Here is a 20,568-nt window from a genome sequence, read left to right on the forward strand (position 1 = left end):
GTGATCTTATACTAATCTTCGATACAAGTTTGTGCTCAAGTCTTTATAATTAAGAGCACTTCTCCTGAACTTTAAATGGAAGGTAAAACTGCCTCATTTCGAATAGTGCAAGGGCAAAATTGGCTCATTTGCCCTTGGTTTGAGTATCCGTTAGTAAGAAGGGTATTTTTGAGCTATTTTATTAGTTGAAGGGCATTTTTGAACCAAAACAGTAACTGCGAGGGCATTTTTTGAGCTCAAAACGTAATGGAGAACAAAATTGACTTATTTCAAATAGATCAGAGGTATTTTTGAACCTTTTCCATTTTTATGACATTATTGTTTTTTTCCTAATTTTATATGTTAGCGTCTTTGATCATCAGTTCCAAATTTATTACAGGGCTCGGAATCGTGGCATGAAATAAATGCGTAAAGACAAACATATATATCTTTCGCTACAAAATAGTACACAGATCGTAATCACCTCTATCACAAAAAAAAAAAAAAAAAAAAAACAAACAAACAAACAACTTCCTAGCTGATATGACAATATTTACCACTACAACCATAAAATTGTATCAAAGTAAAATGTTACGCCTAATTTGAAATGATATGAGTATTTCTTAAACGATAAACGAAGAGAACATATGGTAAATGAAAATGAATATTAATTTACCACTTGAACAAAAAACATCTCTTGGTCTCAATGAACCATCAGATTAAGAATCCACTGGCATCCAAAAAAAGGGAGTGAGTAACATATTTGGTGGTAGCACGGATACAAGTTTTTTCATAGGGATGTGGATGGCGCCTAAATGGCACGTTTTTGGGCCAAAAATATCAAAAGAGGTTGTGGGATCTGTAATAGACCAAAAAAGATTAACCTTGCAGCCCTACATGATTTATCGCCAATTCATTAACGTCCACAAATTCCAAATAATAGGGTGTCTATGATTGCACAAGTATCCAAATAACAGGGTGTCTATGATTGCAACTCTATTCAATTGCACAATTTTTCGAAGATGTTAAAGAAAATTAGGAAGAACAGATGTTACGGGTCAGAAAATGACATCAAAAGCTTCCACTCGGTCATCAATAGCGGTGGGGTTCACGGTGAAAAGATGCCTCTAGAAACCATTTAACATTATTCAAATATTTCGAGATAATTTTTCACATTTTGTATTTCAATGTTAATTTCAGCAAGTTGCTGGAAAATATCGAGAATTTGAGCAGGGAGGGCCATGGCTTCTCAACATACACTGGTAGAAAACTTTTTTCAATTTCGTTTTTCTTGAGGAGCATGAAGACTTATCGACCTCTTTCATAGATTGTACCAATTCTGCCAATCCAATACGAGTTGTAAAAAAAAAAAAAAAAAAATTAATAGTTCCTGTGCAAAATTGGAGTAGACTCCAATTTGTTGATCAAGTCAGTACAAAAACACTCATAAGATTTTCACAAATATGATCATTTGAAACTACTGTTTATAGTTTGTCCCATTTAAGAAAGTTTTGCAAAAATAATTCTTGGTGCTACATAATTGGAAGAATAAAGACCTGGAGGAAAATTGGACAGCGCATTTGCGCACAAGGCACCGCGATTGCTGTTATCAGACCTACAAAGACTTATAATCAATGGTTATCAGACTTAAACACCTACTAATTACACTAATCGAGTATTTTTCTCTGAGAAGTGATTGTGATTATTAACGGCGATAAAAATGTAAAATTGAATAACTTATACTAACAAATGGTCAAGAACTAGAGTGCAAAGCTTATGATTTAACATATAGAGATGAATATTTCAAGGTTGTGGTTGGTTCACCAATCCTATTGAGTTATCAAACCATTTATATTTATATTAGTAAAAAGAGGATAGTTTGCCACAGGATTGTGACAAGTGGCTTAAGTAGATCTTGACACATGTATAATTTTAGGAAAAAAACCTACTCTAATATCTAATTTTTAAAAAATCCAAGTGGCATCTCAACTAGAAGGCAAGTGTGATATATTTGGACAAAGCTAACTACCTTTGTAATTAATATAACTTTTGAATTTTAAAATTTTGTATTTGATTTAAATTTCACTGGAATAATTTTAAATTGAATTGTGGTAACTGGTAACCGTGCATAATCCAAGGCACGTTGTACTTTCTTTTTTGGAGGTTTTCAGGTGAATAACCATTCATTCACATTTCAATAATGACAACTATATTTTATTCTTTAAATAGAAGGGAGTGTGGCCTAGGATTATGCTAATTTATTTATTTATTCATTTGAATTGACATATAAAAAACTATAAAAACTTACGTTTGGGTCATCACAATTCACAGCTTTACATAAATTTAAGATGAAATTTTGCTGAAAGGATTGCACATCTGTTATTTTAAAAAACAAAACCAAAAAAAAAAAAAAAGATAACGAAGAAAAAGACCAAAAGGAATTAACCCAAACCAACAACCTCACCCATGTGTACCTAACTTCTCATTTCCCTAACTTCCCAATCACCTTTATCGCTTATAGTTTCACTGTTTTTGTTTTCATGTACTAAAATAAGGAATAGGGTCGAGATACATAATATGTAGACCATGTTAAAAGTTACGCATAAATAATTTTGGAAGGTATATATTGTGTTATTACTTTAATTTTTCTTTATATCTTTTTCTGTTTCATTCAATTGAATTTTTAGTTCTGAAATTCTCTTTTGCATAGATCAAATTCTACAGCATGAAGATCAATGTATGTTGCCATTTTCATTGATAAGGCAGACTTATCTTTTAACAGGTAAGTCTAGATTTATTCACTTAAGTTGCCACCATATATAATTTGAGTTTTATGTATGTGTTGTTTTGTTGCAGGTATCATGGAAGCAATTACCTTAAACAAAAAAATAGAAAATTACATCAGAAGCTAGATAAAAGTTCACGATGTATCTATACTGAAAGTTCTTTGCATATAAATTATTTACATATCTAGATAATACTATTTTTGTTGATAGATTTAAGTTGAACTATAAAATATATTGAATTGAAAGAAAAAAAAGTTGATGTTGTTAGTTTGATTTGAAATAAAAATGTTGTTATGCTCTAATCAATCTTATCTTTGGGATAAAACATACTTTCAACTGAAAAATTAAATTTTTGAACTTGAATGATATAGAAATGCTATATAATAGGAAGAAACTAGAACTGCAGCTCTCCTCCCAATTTTAAATATATAAACATAGATATAAACCCAAATCTTCTATAAACTAAAATACTTTGTTAATACTACTCTTGCTACTTCTATAAACTAAAATACTTTGTTAATACTAGACTCTTGCTACTTAGATTTGGTTCTAATTGGTTATGTTTATGTTGGTTTCATTTAACTTCTTTTCTTTTCGATTTTAAAAAGTTTTTTGTTTGTAGGAATAATCTGAGCACGTATATTAATGATCTATATATTATTAAAAAGTGGATAGTTTACCATAGGATTGTGACAAGTGGCTTAAGTAGATCTTAACACGTGTATAATTTTAGGACAAAAAACCAATTCTAATAACTAATATTAAAAAAAATCCAAGTGGCATCTCAAATACAAGGCAAGTGTTATATATTTGCACAGAGCTAACAACCCTTGTAATTAATATAACTTTTCAATTTTAAAATTTTGAATTTGATTTAAATTTCATTGGAATTATTTTAAATTGAATTGTGGTAACTGGTAACCGTGCATTATCCAAGGCACGTTGGACTCTCTTTTTTGGAGGTTTTCAGGTGAATAACCATTCACATTTCAATAAGAACAACTATATTTTATTCTTTAAATAGAAGGGAGTGTGGCCTAGGATTATTACAAGTTGTTATGTTAATTTATTTATTTATTCATTTGAATTGACATATAAAAAATAAAAAAAAGTACTTTTGGGTCATCACAATTCACATCTTTACATACTTTTAGGGTGAAAATATGTTGAAAGGACAGCACATCTGCTATTTTAAAAAATCAAACAAAAAAACAAAAGGATAAGGAAGAAAAGACCAAAAGAAATTAACCCAAACCAACCCCCTCACCCACGTATCCCTAACTTCCCATTTCCCTGACTTCCCAATCACCTTTATTGCTTATAGTTCTACTGTTTCTGTTTTCATGTACTAAAATAAGGAATAGAGTCGAGATACAAGATATGTAAACCATGTTAAAAGTTACACAGAAATAATTTTGGAAGGTATGTATTGTGTTATTACTTCAATTTTTCTTTATATCATTTTCGGTTTCATTCAATTGAATTTTCAATTATGAAATTCTCTTTTACGTAGATCAAATTCTACAGCATGAAAATCAGTATATGTTGCTATTTTCATTGATGAGGCAGACTTATCTTTTAACAGGGAAGTCTAGATTTATTCACTTAAGTTTCCACCATATATAATTTGAGTTTTATGTATGTGTTGTTTTGTTGCAGGTATCATGGAAGCAAATACCTTAAACCAAAAACAGAAAATTACATCAGAAGCTTGATAAAAGTTCACGATGTACCTATACTGAAAGTTCTTTGAATATAAATTATTTACATATCTAGATAATACTATTTTTGTTGATAGATTTAAGTTGAACTATAAAATATATTGAATTGAAAGAAAAAAAAATGTTGATGTTGTTAGTTTTATTTGAAATAAAAGTGTTTTTATACTCTAATCAATCTTATCTTTGTGATAAAACATACTTTGAGCTGACAAATTAAATTTTGGAACGTGAATAATATAGAAATGCTATATAATAGGAAGAAACTAGAACCGCAACTCTCCTCCCAATTTAAAAAAATATAAACATAGATATAAACCTAAATCTTCTATAAACTCAAATACTTTGTTAATACTACTCTTGCTACTTCTATAAACTATTTTTTTTTTTTTTGTTTGTTAATACTAGACTCTTGCCACTTAGATTTGGTTCTAATTGGTTATGTTTATGTTGGTTTCATGTAACTTCTTTTCTTTTCGATTCTAAAAAGTTTTTTGTTTGTAGGAATAATATAAGCACGTATATTAATGATCTATGTATTATTAAAAAGAGGATAGTTTGTCATAGGATTGTGACAAGTGGCTTAAGTAGATCTTGACACATGTATAATTTTAGGACAGAAAACCAATTCTATTAACTAATTTTAAAAAGTCCAAGTGGCATCTCAAATAGAAGGCAATTGTTATATATTTGGACAAAGCTAACTATCTTTGTAATTAATATAACTTTTGAATTTTAAAATTTAGAATTTGATTTAAATTTCTGGAATTTTTTTAAATTGAATTGTAGTAACTGGTAACTCTGCATAATCCAAGGCACGTTGGACTCTCTTTTTTGGAGGTTTTAAGGTGAATAACTATTCACATTTCAATAAGAACAACTATATTTGATTCTTTAAATAACAGGGAGTGTAGCCTAGAATTATTACAAGTGGTTATGTTAATTTATTTATTTATTCATTTGAATTGACATATAAAAAAATATAAAACTTATGTTTAGGTCATCACAATTCACAGCTTTACATACATTTATGGTGAAGTTTTGTTGAAAAGATAGCAAATCTGTTATTTTAAAAAAATAAACAAATAAAAAAAGGATAACGAAGAAAAAGACCGAAAGAAATTTACCTAAACCAACCCCCTCACCCACGTATCCCTTACGCAGAAATAATTTTGGAATTTATGCATTGTGTTATTACTTTAATTTTTCTTTATATGTTTTTCTGTTTCATTCAATTGAATTTTCAATTCTGAAATTCTCTTTTGCATAGATCAAATTCTACAGCATGAAGATCAATGTATGTTGCCATTTTCATTGATAAGGCAGACTTATCTTTTAACAGGGAAGTCTAGATTTATTCACTTAAGTTGCCACCATATATAATTTGAGTTTTATGTATGTGTTGTTTTGTTGCAGGTATCACGGAAGCATTTACCTTAAATCAAAAATAGAAAATTACATTAGAAGTTAGATAAAAGTTCACGATGTACTTATACTGAACGTTCTTTGCATATAAATTATTTATAGTTCTAGATAATACTATTTTTGTTGATAGATTTAAGTTGAACTATAAAGTATATTGAATTGAAAGAAAACAAAGTTGATGTTGTTAGTTTGATTTGAAATAAAAGTGTTGTTATGCTCTAATCAATCTTATCTTTGTGATAAAACATACTTTGAGCTGACAAATTAAAATTTTGAACTTGAATGATATAGAAATGCTATATAATTGGAAGGACTTGAATGATATGCTTTACTGCTTATAGTTCCATTGTTTTTGTTTTCATGTACTAAAATAAGGAATAGGGTCGAGATACAAGATATGTAAACCATGTTAAAAGTAACGCAGAAATAATTTTGGAAGATATGTATTATGTTATTACTTTAATTTTTCTTTATATCTTTTTTCTGTTTCATTTAATTGAATTTTTAGTTCTGAAATTCTCTTTTGCATAGATCAAATTCTATAGCATGAAGATCAGTATATGTTGTCATTTTCATTGATAAGGCAGACTTATCTTTTAAAAGGGAAGTCTAGATTTATTCACTTAAGCTGCCACAATATATAATTTGAGTTTTATGTTTGTGTTGTTTTGTTGCAGGTATCATGGAAGCAATTACCTTAAACAAAAAATAGAAAATTACATCAGAAGCTAGATAAAAGTCCATGATGTATCTATAATGAACCTTCTTTGCATATAAATTATTTACATATCTAGATAATACTATTTTGTTGATAGATTTAAGTTGAACTATAAAATATATTGAATTGAAAGAAAAATAAAATGATGGTGTTAGTTTGATTTGAAATAAAAGTGTTGTTATGCTCTAATCAATCTTATCTTTGTGATAAAACATACTTTGAGCTGACAAATTAAATTTTTGAACTTGAATGATAGAGAAATGCTATATAATAGGAAGAAACTAGAACAACAGCTCTCCTACCAATTTAGAAAATATAAACATAGATATAAATCCAAATCTTCTATAGACTAAAATACTTTGTTAATACTACACTCTTGCTACTTCTATAAACTAACATTTTTTTTTTTAATACTAGACTCTTGCTACTTAGCTTTGGTTCTAATTTTATGTTTATGTTGGTTTCATGTCATTTTTTTTTTCAATTTTATAGGAATAATCTCAGCACATATATTAATGATCTATATGTTATTAAAAAGAGAATAGTTTGTCATAGGATTGTGACAAGTGGCTTAAGTAGATCTTGACTACGTGTATAATTTTAGGACAAAAAACCAATTCTAACAACTAATATTGAAAAAAAATCCAAGTGGCATCTCAAATAGAAGACAAGTGTTATATATTTGGACAGAGCTAACTACCCTCGTAATTAATATAACTTTTCAATTTTACAATTTTGAATTTGATTTAAATTTCACTGGAATAATTTTAAATTGAATTGTGGTAACTGGTAATCGTGCATGATCCAAGGCACGTTGGACTCTCTTTTTTGGAGGTTTTCAGCTGAATAGCCATTCACATTTCAATAAAAACAACTATATTTTATTCTTTAAATAGAAGGGAGTGTGGCCTAGGATTATTACAAGTTGTTATGTTAATTTATTTATTTATTCCTTTGAATTGACATATAAAAAAAATATAAAAAGTACCTTCGGGTCATCACAATTCACATCTTTACATACTTTTAGGGTGAAAATATGTTGAAAGGACAGAACATCTGCTATTTTAAAAAATCAAACAAAAAAACAAAAGGATAAGAAAGAAAAGACCAAAAGAAATTAACCCAAACCAACCCCCTCACCCACGTATCCCTAACTTCCCATTTCCCAAACTTCCCAATCACCTTTATTGCTTATAGTTCCACTGTTTTTGTTTTCATGTACTAAATAAAATAAGGAATAGAGTCGAGATACAAGATATGTAAATATGTTAAAAGTTACGCAGAAATAATTTTGGAAGGTATGTATTGTGTTATTACTTCAATTTTTCTTTATATATTTTTCTGTTTCATTCAATTGAATTTTCAATTCTGAAATTCTCTTTTGCATAGATCAAATTCTACAGCATGAAGATCAGTATATGTTGCCATTTTCATTGATAAGGCAGACTTATCTTTTAACAGGGAAGTCTAGATTTATTCACTTAAGTTTCCACCATATATAATTTGAGTTTATGTATGTGTTGTTTTGTTGCAGGTATCATGGAAGCAATTACCTTAAACTAAAAATAGAAAATTACATCAGAAGCTAGATAAAAGTTCACGATGTACCTATACTGAAAGTTCTTTGCATATAAATTATTTACATATCTAGATAATACTATTTTTGTAGATAGATTTAATTTGAACTATAAAATATATTGAATTGAAAGAAAAAAAAATGTTTATGTTGTTAGTTTTATTTGAAATAAAAGTGTTGTTATACTCTAATCAATCTTATCTTTGTGATAAAACATACTCTGAGCTGACAAATTAAATTTTTGAACGTGAATGATATAGAAATGCTATATAATAGGAAGAAACTAGAACTGCAGCTCTCCTCCCAATTTTAAATATATAAACATAGATATAAACCCAAATCTTCTATAAACTAAAATACTTTGTTAATACTACTCTTGCTACTTCTATAAAGTCTTTTTTTTTTTGTTAATACTAGACTCTTGCTACTTAGATTTGGCTATGTTTATGTTGGTTTCATGTAACTTCTTTTTTTTTAGATTTTAAAAAGATTTTTGTTTGTAGGAATAATCTGAGCACGTATATTAATGATCTATATATTATTAAAAAGAGGATAGTTTGTCATATGATTGTGACAAGTGACTTAAGTAGATCTTGACACATGTAAAATTTTAGGATAGAAAACCAATTATAATAACTAATATTAAAAAAATCCAAGTGGCATCTCAAATAGAAGGCAAGTGTTATATATTTGGACAGAGCTAACTACCCTTGTAATTAATATAAATTTTGAATTTGATTTAAATTTCATTGGAATTATTTTAAGTTGAATTGTGGTAACTGGTAACCGTGCATTATCCAAGGCACGTTGGACTCTCTTTTTTGGAGGTTTTCAGGTGAATAACCATTCACATTTCAATAAGAACAACTATATTTTATTCTTTAAATAGAAGGGAGTGTGGCCTAGGATTATTACAAGTTGTTATGTTAATTTATTTATTTATTCATTTGAATTGACATATAAAAAATAAAAAACAAAAGTACTTTTGGGTCATCACAATTCACATCTTTACATACTTTTAGGGTGAAAATATGTTGAAAGGACAGCACATCTGCTATTTTAAAAAATCAAACAAAAAAACAAAAGGATAAGGAAGAAAAGACCAAAAGAAATTAACCCAAACCAACCCCCTCACCCACGTATCCCTAACTTCCCATTTCCCTGACTTCCCAATCACCTTTATTGCTTATAGTTCTACTGTTTCTGTTTTCATGTACTAAAATAAGGAATAGAGTCGAGATACAAGATATGTAAACCATGTTAAAAGTTACACAGAAATAATTTTGGAAGGTATGTATTGTGTTATTACTTCAATTTTTCTTTATATCTTTTTCGGTTTCATTCAATTAAATTTTCAATTATGAAATTCTCTTTTACGTAGATCAAATTCTACAGCATGAAAATCAGTATATGTTGCCATTTTCATTGATGAGGCAGACTTATCTTTTAACAGGGAAGTCTAGATTTATTCACTTAAGTTTCCACCATATATAATTTGAGTTTTATGTATGTGTTGTTTTGTTGCAGGTATCATGGAAGCAAATGCCTTAAACCAAAAACAGAAAATTACATCAGAAGCTTGATAAAAGTTCACGATGTACCTATACTGAAAGTTCTTTGAATATAAATTATTTACATATCTAGATAATACTATTTTTGTTGATAGATTTAAGTTGAACTATAAAATATATTGAATTGAAAGAAAAAAAAATGTTGATGTTGTTAGTTTTATTTGAAATAAAAGTGTTGTTATACTCTAATCAATCTTATATTTATGATAAAACATACTTTGAGCTGACAAATTAAATTTTGGAACGTGAATGATATAGAAATGCTATATAATAGGAAGAAACTAGAACCGCAACTCTCCTCCCAATTTTAAAAAATATAAACATAGATATAAACCTAAATCTTCTATAAACTCAAATACTTTGTTAATACTACTCTTGCTACTTCTATAAACTTTTTTTTTTTTATTTGTTAATACTAGACTCTTGCCACTTAGATTTGGTTCTAATTGGTTATGTTTATGTTGGTTTCATGTAACTTCTTTTCTTTTCGATTCTAAAAAGTTTTTTGTTTGTAGGAATAATATAAGCACGTATATTAATGATTTATATATTATTAAAAAGAGAATAGTTTGTCATAGGATTGTGATAAGTGGCTTAACTAGATCTTGACACATGTATAATTTTAGGACAGAAAACCAATTCTATTAACTAATTTTAAAAAGTCCAAGTGGCATCTCAAATAGAAGGCAATTGTTATATATTTGGACAAAGCTAACTATCTTTGTAATTAATATAACTTTTGAATTTTAAAATTTAGAATTTGATTTAAATTTCTGGAATTTTTTTAAATTGAATTGTAGTAACTGGTAACTCTGCATAATCCAAGGCACGTTGGACTCTCTTTTTTGGAGGTTTTAAGGTGAATAACCATTCACATTTCAATAAGAACAACTATATTTTATTCTTTAAATAAAAGGGAGTGTGGCCTAGGATTATTACAACTGGTTGTGTTAATTTATTTATTTATTCATTTGAATTGACATATAAAAAAAAAAACTTATGTTTAGGTCATCACAATTCACAGCTTTACATACATTTATGGTGAAAATTTGTTGAAAAGATAGCATATCTGTTATTTTAAAAGAGAAAAAAAAAGGGATAAGGAAGAAAAAGACCCAAACAAATTTACCTAAACCAACCCCCCTCACCCACATATCTCTTACTTCCCATTTCCCTAACTTCCCAATCACCTTTATCGCTTATAGTTCCAATGGTTCTGTTTTCATGTACTAAAATAAGCAATAGAGTCGAGATACAAGATATGTAAACCATGTTAAAAGTTACGCAGAAATAATTTTGGAAGGTATGCATTGTGTTATTACTTTAACTTTTCTTTATATCTTTTTCTGTTTCATTCAATTGAATTTTTAATTCTGAAATTCTCTTTTGCATAGATCAAATTCTACTGCATTTTTTTTTTTTTTAATTAAGCCACCTCAGTGGTGGGGGGTTAGGCAGACCCCTACCAGTTCATTTCATCTGCAATAAGAGTACAAGAGGGGGAAGATAGTCCTTTCCTCTGTGAGGGATAATGAGAATAAATAATTCATCCTTGAACAAAATGTGCCCTATGCTATTGTTACAACTTTTTGGACTGCCTATATAAAAGTATATATCATAAGCTAAGTGCCTAGCATGTACCCATAAGGTAAGGAAGTAGAAATAAACCCAGCTACTCATGTCAAGAAATTGAAGTGCCCTTTTTTTATTCTGATCCTGAAATTAGGGATGCCTTCTCTGTCATTCCTGAAAGCAGCTTTCACTTGTCTAGGCAAAGAAAAAGTCTCTGTGAAGAAGGTTTCATGTTTCTCCATAACTCCAATGTTTGCTATTAAGTCAGCAACTTCATTTGCTTCTCTGAAGCAGTGTTGGATCTGAAAATTGCCATTCTCCATGATTTTTCTAATCTGCATAACAATGTCATGAACTTGCCACATGGTATTGTTTTTCCCATTTATCATGTTCACCATCATCAGAGAGTCCGATTCTATGATAACCACATGATAGTTATTACTAACACACCACTGAAGCCCATTAAGAATAGCCCGACCCTCTGCCATGTTATTGCTACACTTGCCATAGTAAGAGTAGAAGGCCATTTTCATATTACCTTGATGATCTCTAAGAATTCCTCCTCCTGCTGCCTCTCCTGGATTCCCTTTTGAGCATCCATCAGTATTCAACTTATGAGTGTTATCAGGTGGTTTTTGCCATTTGATGATCTTGGTAGTTATCATAGGCTTAGCTCTATCAATCTTGCTACATAGATCTTGCCAGCTACCTCTGAAATTGAGGCTAGGGAATTGCTTGTTGAGGATGAGGATCATCAGTCTGATCACTTGGTCTGCAATTATGTGTTTAGTAGCCTTAATCCCTTCAAATCTTGCGGTGCATCTGCTCTTCCATATCTCCCAACACATGATAATTGGTAAGCATTGATACATGGTTTGTTGAATTTTGTTCTTTGTCTTAGCCAGCCACCATTGTACTGCAATAGTTCTGATGGATCCATTGTGGAGTTTGATTCCACAAGAGTCACCGAATTTCTTCCATAGATGAGCAATTTCTCCTTCCACAAACAGATGTTGGATATTCTCCTCCTTTTTAGACTTGCAACAATTACACATCGAAGGGCCATGCACCTTAAATTTCCTCACTTTTTCATCTGTAGGGATCCTTCCCTTTAGTAGCTTCATCATAAAAAAGGCTACTTTAAAAGGAATCTTTGGATGCCAGATTTTTTGAGCCGTCATGGTGGTATTTCTAGCATTTCTCAATACTTTGCTAGCAGACTTGCAAGTGAACTTGCCATTAGGTTCAGCAGTCCAATTGATCATGTCTACTTGCCCATTATGAATTTTAATTTTCATGATTTCATCAACAATGTTAACCGGAAGCTCAGATCTAAGCTTGCTCATGTACCATTCTCCTTCAATCATGAAGTCCATAACTCTGGTTTTCTTGGATTTAGTAGGAAGATGAAGATATTTGGCCAAGGAACCTTTCCCTGTCCAGTTATCCCACCAAAAGGATAGATTTCCTTCACCTATACTCCAAATCATATGAGGTTCACATCTATCTTTAATATTCATGAGCCTTCTCCAAGTTTGAGACTGGTCAGGCTTGCTTTTCCTGGCAACCGGGTGCATCCTTTTGCAATATTTAGCTTCCAGGAATTGTTTGAGAAGAGAATTCCCCGTTCTGAAGTTCCACCAATTCTTGGCAGAAAAGGCATCACAAAAACTTTGAATGCTTTTAAATCCTGCTCCACCCTCCAAAGTAGGATAGCATAGTTCATTCCATTTGATCCAATGGTGCTTGTGTTTACCATTAGTATCTCCCCAGAAGAAATTTGCCATCACCATCTCTATTTGCTTAATTGTAGTCTTAGGAGGTTGCATGACTGAAAGGATGTGAAGAGGCAAGGATGATAGAACAGATTTGATCATCACTGCTTTGCCTCCGATGCTGAGGGTCTTGGTGTGCCATCCCATTACTTTGCGTGTAGCTCTCACTACCATGTCATTGAAGTAACAAATCTTCTTCCTTCCAACAAAGATAGGGCTTCCCAGATATGTAAAAGGGAGCTTGATATGGGAGAATCCAGTAACAACTCTTACATTATTTTTGAAGTTATCATTAGCTTTGGGATGGATGATAAATCCAGATTTGCTTTTGTTTATTTGCTGTCCCGAAATCCTCTCATAAATATCCAACTTGTTCATCATCATAGCTAGAGAAAGAGGATCACCAGATGAAAACAAGATAGTATCATCTGCATAGCATAGATGAGTCATAGTAGGACTGTTCTTATCCACCTGGAAAGGAATAAAATCTTGATTAACAAGACCATCAAGGAGCCTTGTCAGTAGCTCAGCTCCAATTACAAAAAGTGAAGGGGATAGGGGATCTCCTTGTTTGAGACCTCTGCTGGATTTGAAAAAGCCATGTCTAGTTCCATTAATATTGATAGAGTACCAGTTGTTGGATATCAGCCTCCATATCATACTAGTCCAGGTTTCAGAGAACCCCATCTGCTTCATAGCCTTAATCAAATAGTCCCATGACACTCTGTCATAAGCTTTTGCCATATCCAGCTTTAATATCACATTGTCATTAGGATATTTACCCTTCATGTTGTGAGCCATCTCTTGAGTCAGAATAATATTTTCAGTTATTGACCTTCCCCTGATGAAACCAGTTTGATTGGGGGAGATGATCTTATTCATGTATGGGATTAGCCTGTTGTTTAAAATCTTGGATATAATCTTGCATGAAAAGTTGCTTAGACTGATAGGTCTAAATTCATCGAGCTTCTGTGGTTGCTTGACTTTAGGAATAAGAATCAGGCAAGAGTGGGATATGGATCTTGGTATGTCACTGCCAGAAAAAAACTCCAGTATCATCTCATACAAGTCAGTTGCAATAATATCCCAACACTTCTTGTAAAAGGTCCCATTCACTCCATCTGGTCCAGGTGAGCTATCTGAGTTCATGCTAAAAACCACTTCTTTAATCTCTTGAAGAGTAGGAAGTTTGCACAGCTCCTCATTATCTCCTGGATCAATCACCCTTGGTAAACAGCTTAAAATAGAATCCTCCATAACAATGTTCTCTCTAGTGAACTGTTTCTCAAAGAACATAATGGCTTCCTTGGCTAAGTCATTGACTCCTTCTATCCAGTTTCCTTCATCATTCTTGATTTTGGTGAGTAGAAGCCTGTTTTTCTTGGAAGCCATAACAGAGTGGAAGAATCTAGTATTCAAGTCACCTTCATTGTGCCACTTGATACTAGATTTTTGTTTCCAAAAGGCTTCTTCCACTTTATAATGCCTGATCAAGTTGGCATTAGCCTGATTAAGCTTCATCCTGTTTTCTTCATTATTGTTTTGCTGACACTGATCTTCCAGCTCAGCCACCATTTTCTCCTTTTCCTTGGTGTTATTGAATATATCTCCAATGCAATTCCTGGACCACCAAGATAGATTTTTGGTAGTGTTTTTGAGTTTCGCATGAAACTGCCACATTTTACTACCTTCAGTCTCTATATTCCAAGCATTTGGAACAACATCCATGAAACCTGGTTCATCCACCCACAAATTCAGAAATTTGAAGTATTTTGGAGGGACATTGTTATTGTTAGACACTGTTATCAGAAGAGGGGCATGGTCAGACCCTGTCCTCACTAGATGGGTAATAGTGGTGATGTTATATTGTTGACTCCATTGTTGATTTATCAATGCCCTATCCAATCTCTTCCAGATTCTCTCTCTTGGGGCCCAACCATTACACCAAGTAAACTTTGAGCCTATAAAACCTGCATCTGCTAATTCACAATCCATCATGCAATTAATTAAAGGCATGCTCTCAGACATTCTGTGTTGATTACCCCCTCTTTTTTCGTTAGGATCTATAATACAGTTGAAGTCCCCAATCACCATCCAGGGGTTATTACAACTACTAGCCATGTTTCTCAACTCATCCCAAAGCTCCTCCCTTAAGTTAGCCTCACACTTGGCATACACAGCAGTGACTGTAATTTTCCCATTACCAGTGTTGATAGTGCATGTGAGATGTTGCTCAGTGTCATGTATAATGTTACACTCCAAGAATTCATCACAAAGGATCCATATCTTGTTAGAGCAATTGGCATATGCAAATTGATACCCCAAACCCCTTCTACATTTGTCAATTTTGGTGTTTCTGCAGAAAGGTTCCTGAAGAGTCATGAAAGTGATTTTATATTGTCTTTTGAGTTGATTTAGTCTTTCAAAGGCACCCATAGATTTCATGCCTCTGATATTCCACGATAGAGCACTGATCATTTGATATCTGAGATAGCCTTAACCCTCCTAGTTGAGATTCCTGCATATTTGTAACTTCTTCCCCCTCTGCCTCTATATGTTGATGTTTCCCCTCTTGGTGATAAGTTGACCCTATCAGTTATATCTCCAAAAGCCTCATCAACTTCATCTGTTGGATGGTAGTCAGTAAAAGCTTCCGATAGACTATCTGTAACTGCATCACTGTCAGAGTCTTTTTGGCCTTCATCCTCTTCTGAATCAGTAGCTGAATTATAATATGACTCCTCTTCTCTTTGTCCTATGTCATCCTCATACTCATCACTGAGAATGTCATCCATGTCTTCCTCTGTGATGTTATTTCTGCCTTGTTCTGTGTTTTTGTTCCCCTCCCTTTTGTATTTGTCCTGATGTTGTTTAATTATTTGTCCCTCCGATTCTGATTCACTGTGTTCTTCACTTTTCTTCATCTCACTAACGTCCCTGATGTTTTTTCTTTTTTGCTTTTCTATTCTTTTGATCTTTCTCTTGCTCATGTTGTTGTTGTTCTTCTCCTCTTCCAATTCCTTGTGATTAATTCTGTATTTGTCAGCTCTGCTACTGTCTTGTGTCCTTTTGTCTCCCTCATTTTGATAGTTGTTGGTATTGTTATTGATGCTACTGACCCTGTGCCCCTCCTTTTGAAACATATTGTTCTTGGTGTTGTTGGTGATATCTTGATGTTGTCTCCTAACCTCCGCATTGTTGTTGGTATTTTCTTTAGATTTTGCTTTCCTTGTATTTTCAGCTTTTGTATTAAGGTGAACTGTTTCCTGCTGCTCTTGAATTTGCTGTTTTTGTGTCCTCCCTTTGTTATTGTCGTTGGTTTCTTTCATTCCTTGTGTTATATCCTGTTTTTGTTGTTGAGTTGGGACCTTTTCTTGGATCTCCTTGCCCTGTATCTTCTTGTTGTTACTACTGTCTTCCCTATGAGTCTGGTCCAAATACACATGTTTTTTGTCAAAGTAAGCTACTTTCACAGGTTCTTTGAGATGGTATCTAGTTCTAAAAACCGTCCTAATTTCTTCCATAGACGGTTTTCCTTTAATGAATTTTCCAACTATAGTGAGTTTACATTGTTCAGCAAGATTAACGAAATAATCTTGCGCATTAAAGAAAACAGCTGGTTTACCGAGGTGAGTCCCATATTTTATTTCCACCGGAGTGATGTCTTTGGCCTCCTCTGCAATTTTCATCCCCACTGTAGCAGCAAAAGTTGGTTTACATATCACTTGTTCGTCGGTTTTTTTGTTCAACACTGGGTTAGTTTTCACGATCTTGATTTCCTCTTTGGTTTTGGCTCCCATTACAGTGTCTTCTTTGTGGGTGATGGACTGCTTGGGGTTATCAAAATTCGAAGAAATTTTCGGGAAAGCTTCTTTTGGTTTTGCAGGGGCATGAGTGGGTTTCTCGTATTTTGATTTTAGGTGTTTGGATTGGTTGTTATCAGCAGCTTCTTCTTCATCTGTGGTAGAAACCTCAACATAATCCTCTTTTGGAGATTGAGTTTGTTCTTCACCACCTTCTTCAAAATGTTTCAAGAATTCAGCTTCATTGTTGTTTGTATCTTCTTGATTGTTGTTCTTATAGGAGGAATTAGTTGTTTCCGCCATGTTTGGATTGTTGGTGGTGGTTGATTCACCTGTAATTTGACTGTTGGTGGTGTTGATTGGGACTTCAATGTTAACGTTGGGGTTGTAAGTACTATTTGGGGTTAAATTATTTGGTGGGTCAGGTGGGATCACTGGTGGATGGGCATTAGTTTGCCCACTTATTTCAATAAAAGTCATGCCTTTTTAGAGAGAAGTCAGAGAAAAGATTAAGAGAGAGAATGAGTGCTGGCCAGAATGAATTCTACTGCATGAAGATCAGTATATATTGCCATTTTCATTGATAAGGCAGACTTATCTTTTAACAGGGAAGTCTAGATTTATTCACTTAAGTTGCCACCATATATAATTTGAGTTTTATGTATGTGTTGTTTTGTTGCAGGTATCATGGAAGCATTTACCTTAAATCAAAAATAGAAAATTACATTAGAAGCTAGATAAAAGTTCATGGTGTACCTATACTGAACTTTCTTTGCATATAAATTATTTACAGTTCTAGATAATACTATTTTTGTTGATAGATTTAAGTTGAACTATAAAATATATTGAATTGAAAGAAAAAAAAATTGATGTTGTTAGTTTGATTTGAAATAAAAGTGTTGTTATGCTCTAATCAATCTTATCTTTGTGATAAAACATACTTTGAGCTTGAATGATATAGAAATGCTATATAATTGGAAGAAACTAGAACCGCAGCTCTCCTCCCAATTTAATAAATATAAACATCGATATAAACCCAAATCTTGTATAAACTAAAATACTTTGTTAATACTAGACTCTTGCTACTTCTATAAACTTTTTTTTTTTTGGTTAATACTAGTCTCTTGCTACTTAGATGTTGTTGTAATTGCTCATGTTTATGTTGGTTTCATGTCTTCCCCCCCCCCCCCCCCCCCTCTCTCTCTCTCTCTCTCTCTTTTTTGCGATTTTAAAAGTTTTTTGTTTGCCGGAACAATCTCAGCACGTATATTAATGAGGAGGATGAAAGAGATGCAAATCTTGCTTTTGATGAGATACTGAGTGAAAATGATTGAAGGTAGGTCAAACTATAACAACATGTTTTTAGTTTCTGTTGACTGAAGTTAATAAAATCAATTTTCAACAATTACTGAGCTATAGTTTTTTTTTGACGCGGTTGATTTAAAAATATACTAGAGAAATACAAATGAAAGATATGAACTTTTTGTTAGGTCAACTAGCGATTTAGGCCATTTAGGCCCATTGCCTGACTTCCAGATTGGTATTTCGAAGCTGATGTAATGAAATCCATAATGAAATTGATTGTTTCTTGATGTAAAAATGTGAGGAAACTGCATCCTAGAAATTGATAATTGATGTAAGCAGTTGACGATGCATGCTGCACGTAACATATGATTTTAAAACAATAATGTGAGGATGAAATATCAGCATTGTAAATGTTTTTATATCAGAGACACATTTCCATGGTTTCCTGGTTGTACTAGAATTTGGATTCCATTTCACGTAAAATTACACCTAAGACCATGAAAATTTGTACTATCACTATAAACTCGTAGCAGTGCAATCTGCCAGCTAAACCAACATTTACAGATAATATTGGAGAGCAAGCTTTGGAGATTCGATATGCAGGAGCATCACAGATGAATACTTTGATCCAGACTACTTCCTTTCAACTATGGACTTGTTTTCAGACTCAGGGGCGGATCCACCCTTTACGATGGGGGTGGCATGGCACCCCCTCAATTAATAAATTTTTTATATACTTATATTGTAATTTGCTTAAATTAGGTTAAATATTTGATCTTGCCACCCCCAGTTGTGAATTAGACAGAGGTGACACGGTTGATAGACACAAGTTTGAATCTATTTTGAACATTTTCCGACTTCTGTTTTTCTTTGGGCTTTTTACTTCCTTTGTACCAGTAATTCCCTTTTCGGCCCTCCCAATTTTGTATTTATATTTTTATTATTTATATTGATTTTCCTCTTTTCTATTATTTTATCTGTGATCTCTAGCGAGAACACACAAATAGAAACTTTAAAATCCCTTAAATTAAGTATTTCTCTTAATCTCAAATCTGTGAGTATTTAAATCGAAAAACTTGGGTCTCAATGGGAATTTTGGATTGAGATCAAAATTTAATTTTTATTTTTTTTGAATAATTTCTTTTGTTTATTACTCCCTCCGTCCATGTTTACTTGTCTATATTTGACCTGAGACACTCTTTTTTTTGGTAATTAAGGATTTTATTACCAGGGAAATAATATGTACAACCAAACCATACCCTCTAAAACTGGACAGCCCCAGTTTTAGTCTTAGCAGAACGTCAACAACACCTAGCAACAACTTCTACCTTTGAAATCAAACACTACCAAAATATCACCTATACTATCTAGACAGCTAGGGATAAAAATTGAGAGTGACCATCATTCTAGCCAGCCTAGGAAAGGTATTTGCTCGACAGAGAACGTCCTGTATAATTAGCCTCACAACTTGATCACCAGTCCTGGATGGATTCTGAAAGACTTTGTTATTTCTGAGCTGCCAAATGTAGTAGACAGTGGCTGCCAACGCCATCCTATATACCTCTGCCTTCGAGCCCTTGTTTGCAGCAAAGTTCACAGCCCATTGCAGCTCATTTTGCCAGCTCATTGCCTGTCTAGTATATCCTTGCCATTTAAGAATTTTGCACCAGATATAAGAAGAGGTAGGACATTCAAAGAAGAGGTGCTGAATTGATTCCTCCGTAGCTTCGCATATTGGGCAGGTTTGGTCGTTGATCATGCCCCATTTTAGCAATCTATCCCTAGTATAAAGCTTGCCTTGAATTATGAGATAAAGCACAAATACCCATCTAGGACAGCCAGCATTGTTGCATGTCATTTTCCGCCACCAAACCTTTGGTAAGACACCCCTTAGCATGTTGTATGTGTGTCGCATGGAGTATGTGGGTGTATGCAGCAAGGTGTCGGGGGTTATACCTGCTTCTATTAGATACTTCTCGGCCTTGATAATCTTGTTAATCATCCAAGATGATTGTTTAGCCTCTGTTTCCCAAACTGGTCTATCTTTTACATAGTAAATATGCACCCACTTAATCCAAAGCTTGTCTTTTTTTAGGCATAAATTCCAGTAATGTTTAAGTATGGCAGCCCTATTCCATATCATGCAATCGGTAATGTTTAGTCCCCCCACAGTCTTAGGAAGACATAAAGTATCCCACGATATCATGGCCTTTCTTGAGATGTCCTTACCGTCTGTCCATAAGTAGCTTCTGCAAGTTGCTACAATTTTTTCCAATACTTTCTTTGGTAGAATGAAGATTTGAGACCAAAATGACTGAATAGCCACCAATACACTTTTAA

The 20,568-nt window shown here is 32.6% G+C and overlaps 1 long non-coding RNA gene across 2 annotated transcripts; it reads left to right on the forward strand.

Annotated features, from left to right (window-relative positions):
- Positions 1-8,660: 8,660 nt before the first annotated feature.
- LOC132603930 (uncharacterized) lies at positions 8,661-19,140 on the forward strand. 2 transcript variants are annotated; one of them, XR_009568583.1, is made up of 3 exons: positions 8,661-9,492; positions 9,730-11,076; positions 18,793-19,140. It is a non-coding gene; the product is annotated as an uncharacterized LOC132603930 (long non-coding RNA). The 2 variants fall into 2 exon arrangements; XR_009568582.1 differs by lacking the exon at positions 18,793-19,140 and adding an exon at positions 17,606-18,098.
- The last annotated feature ends 1,428 nt before the right edge of the window (positions 19,141-20,568 follow it).

Source organism: Lycium barbarum, chromosome 7 (assembly GCF_019175385.1).
Source record: "Lycium barbarum isolate Lr01 chromosome 7, ASM1917538v2, whole genome shotgun sequence".
In the NCBI taxonomy this organism is placed as follows: domain Eukaryota; kingdom Viridiplantae; phylum Streptophyta; class Magnoliopsida; order Solanales; family Solanaceae; genus Lycium; species Lycium barbarum.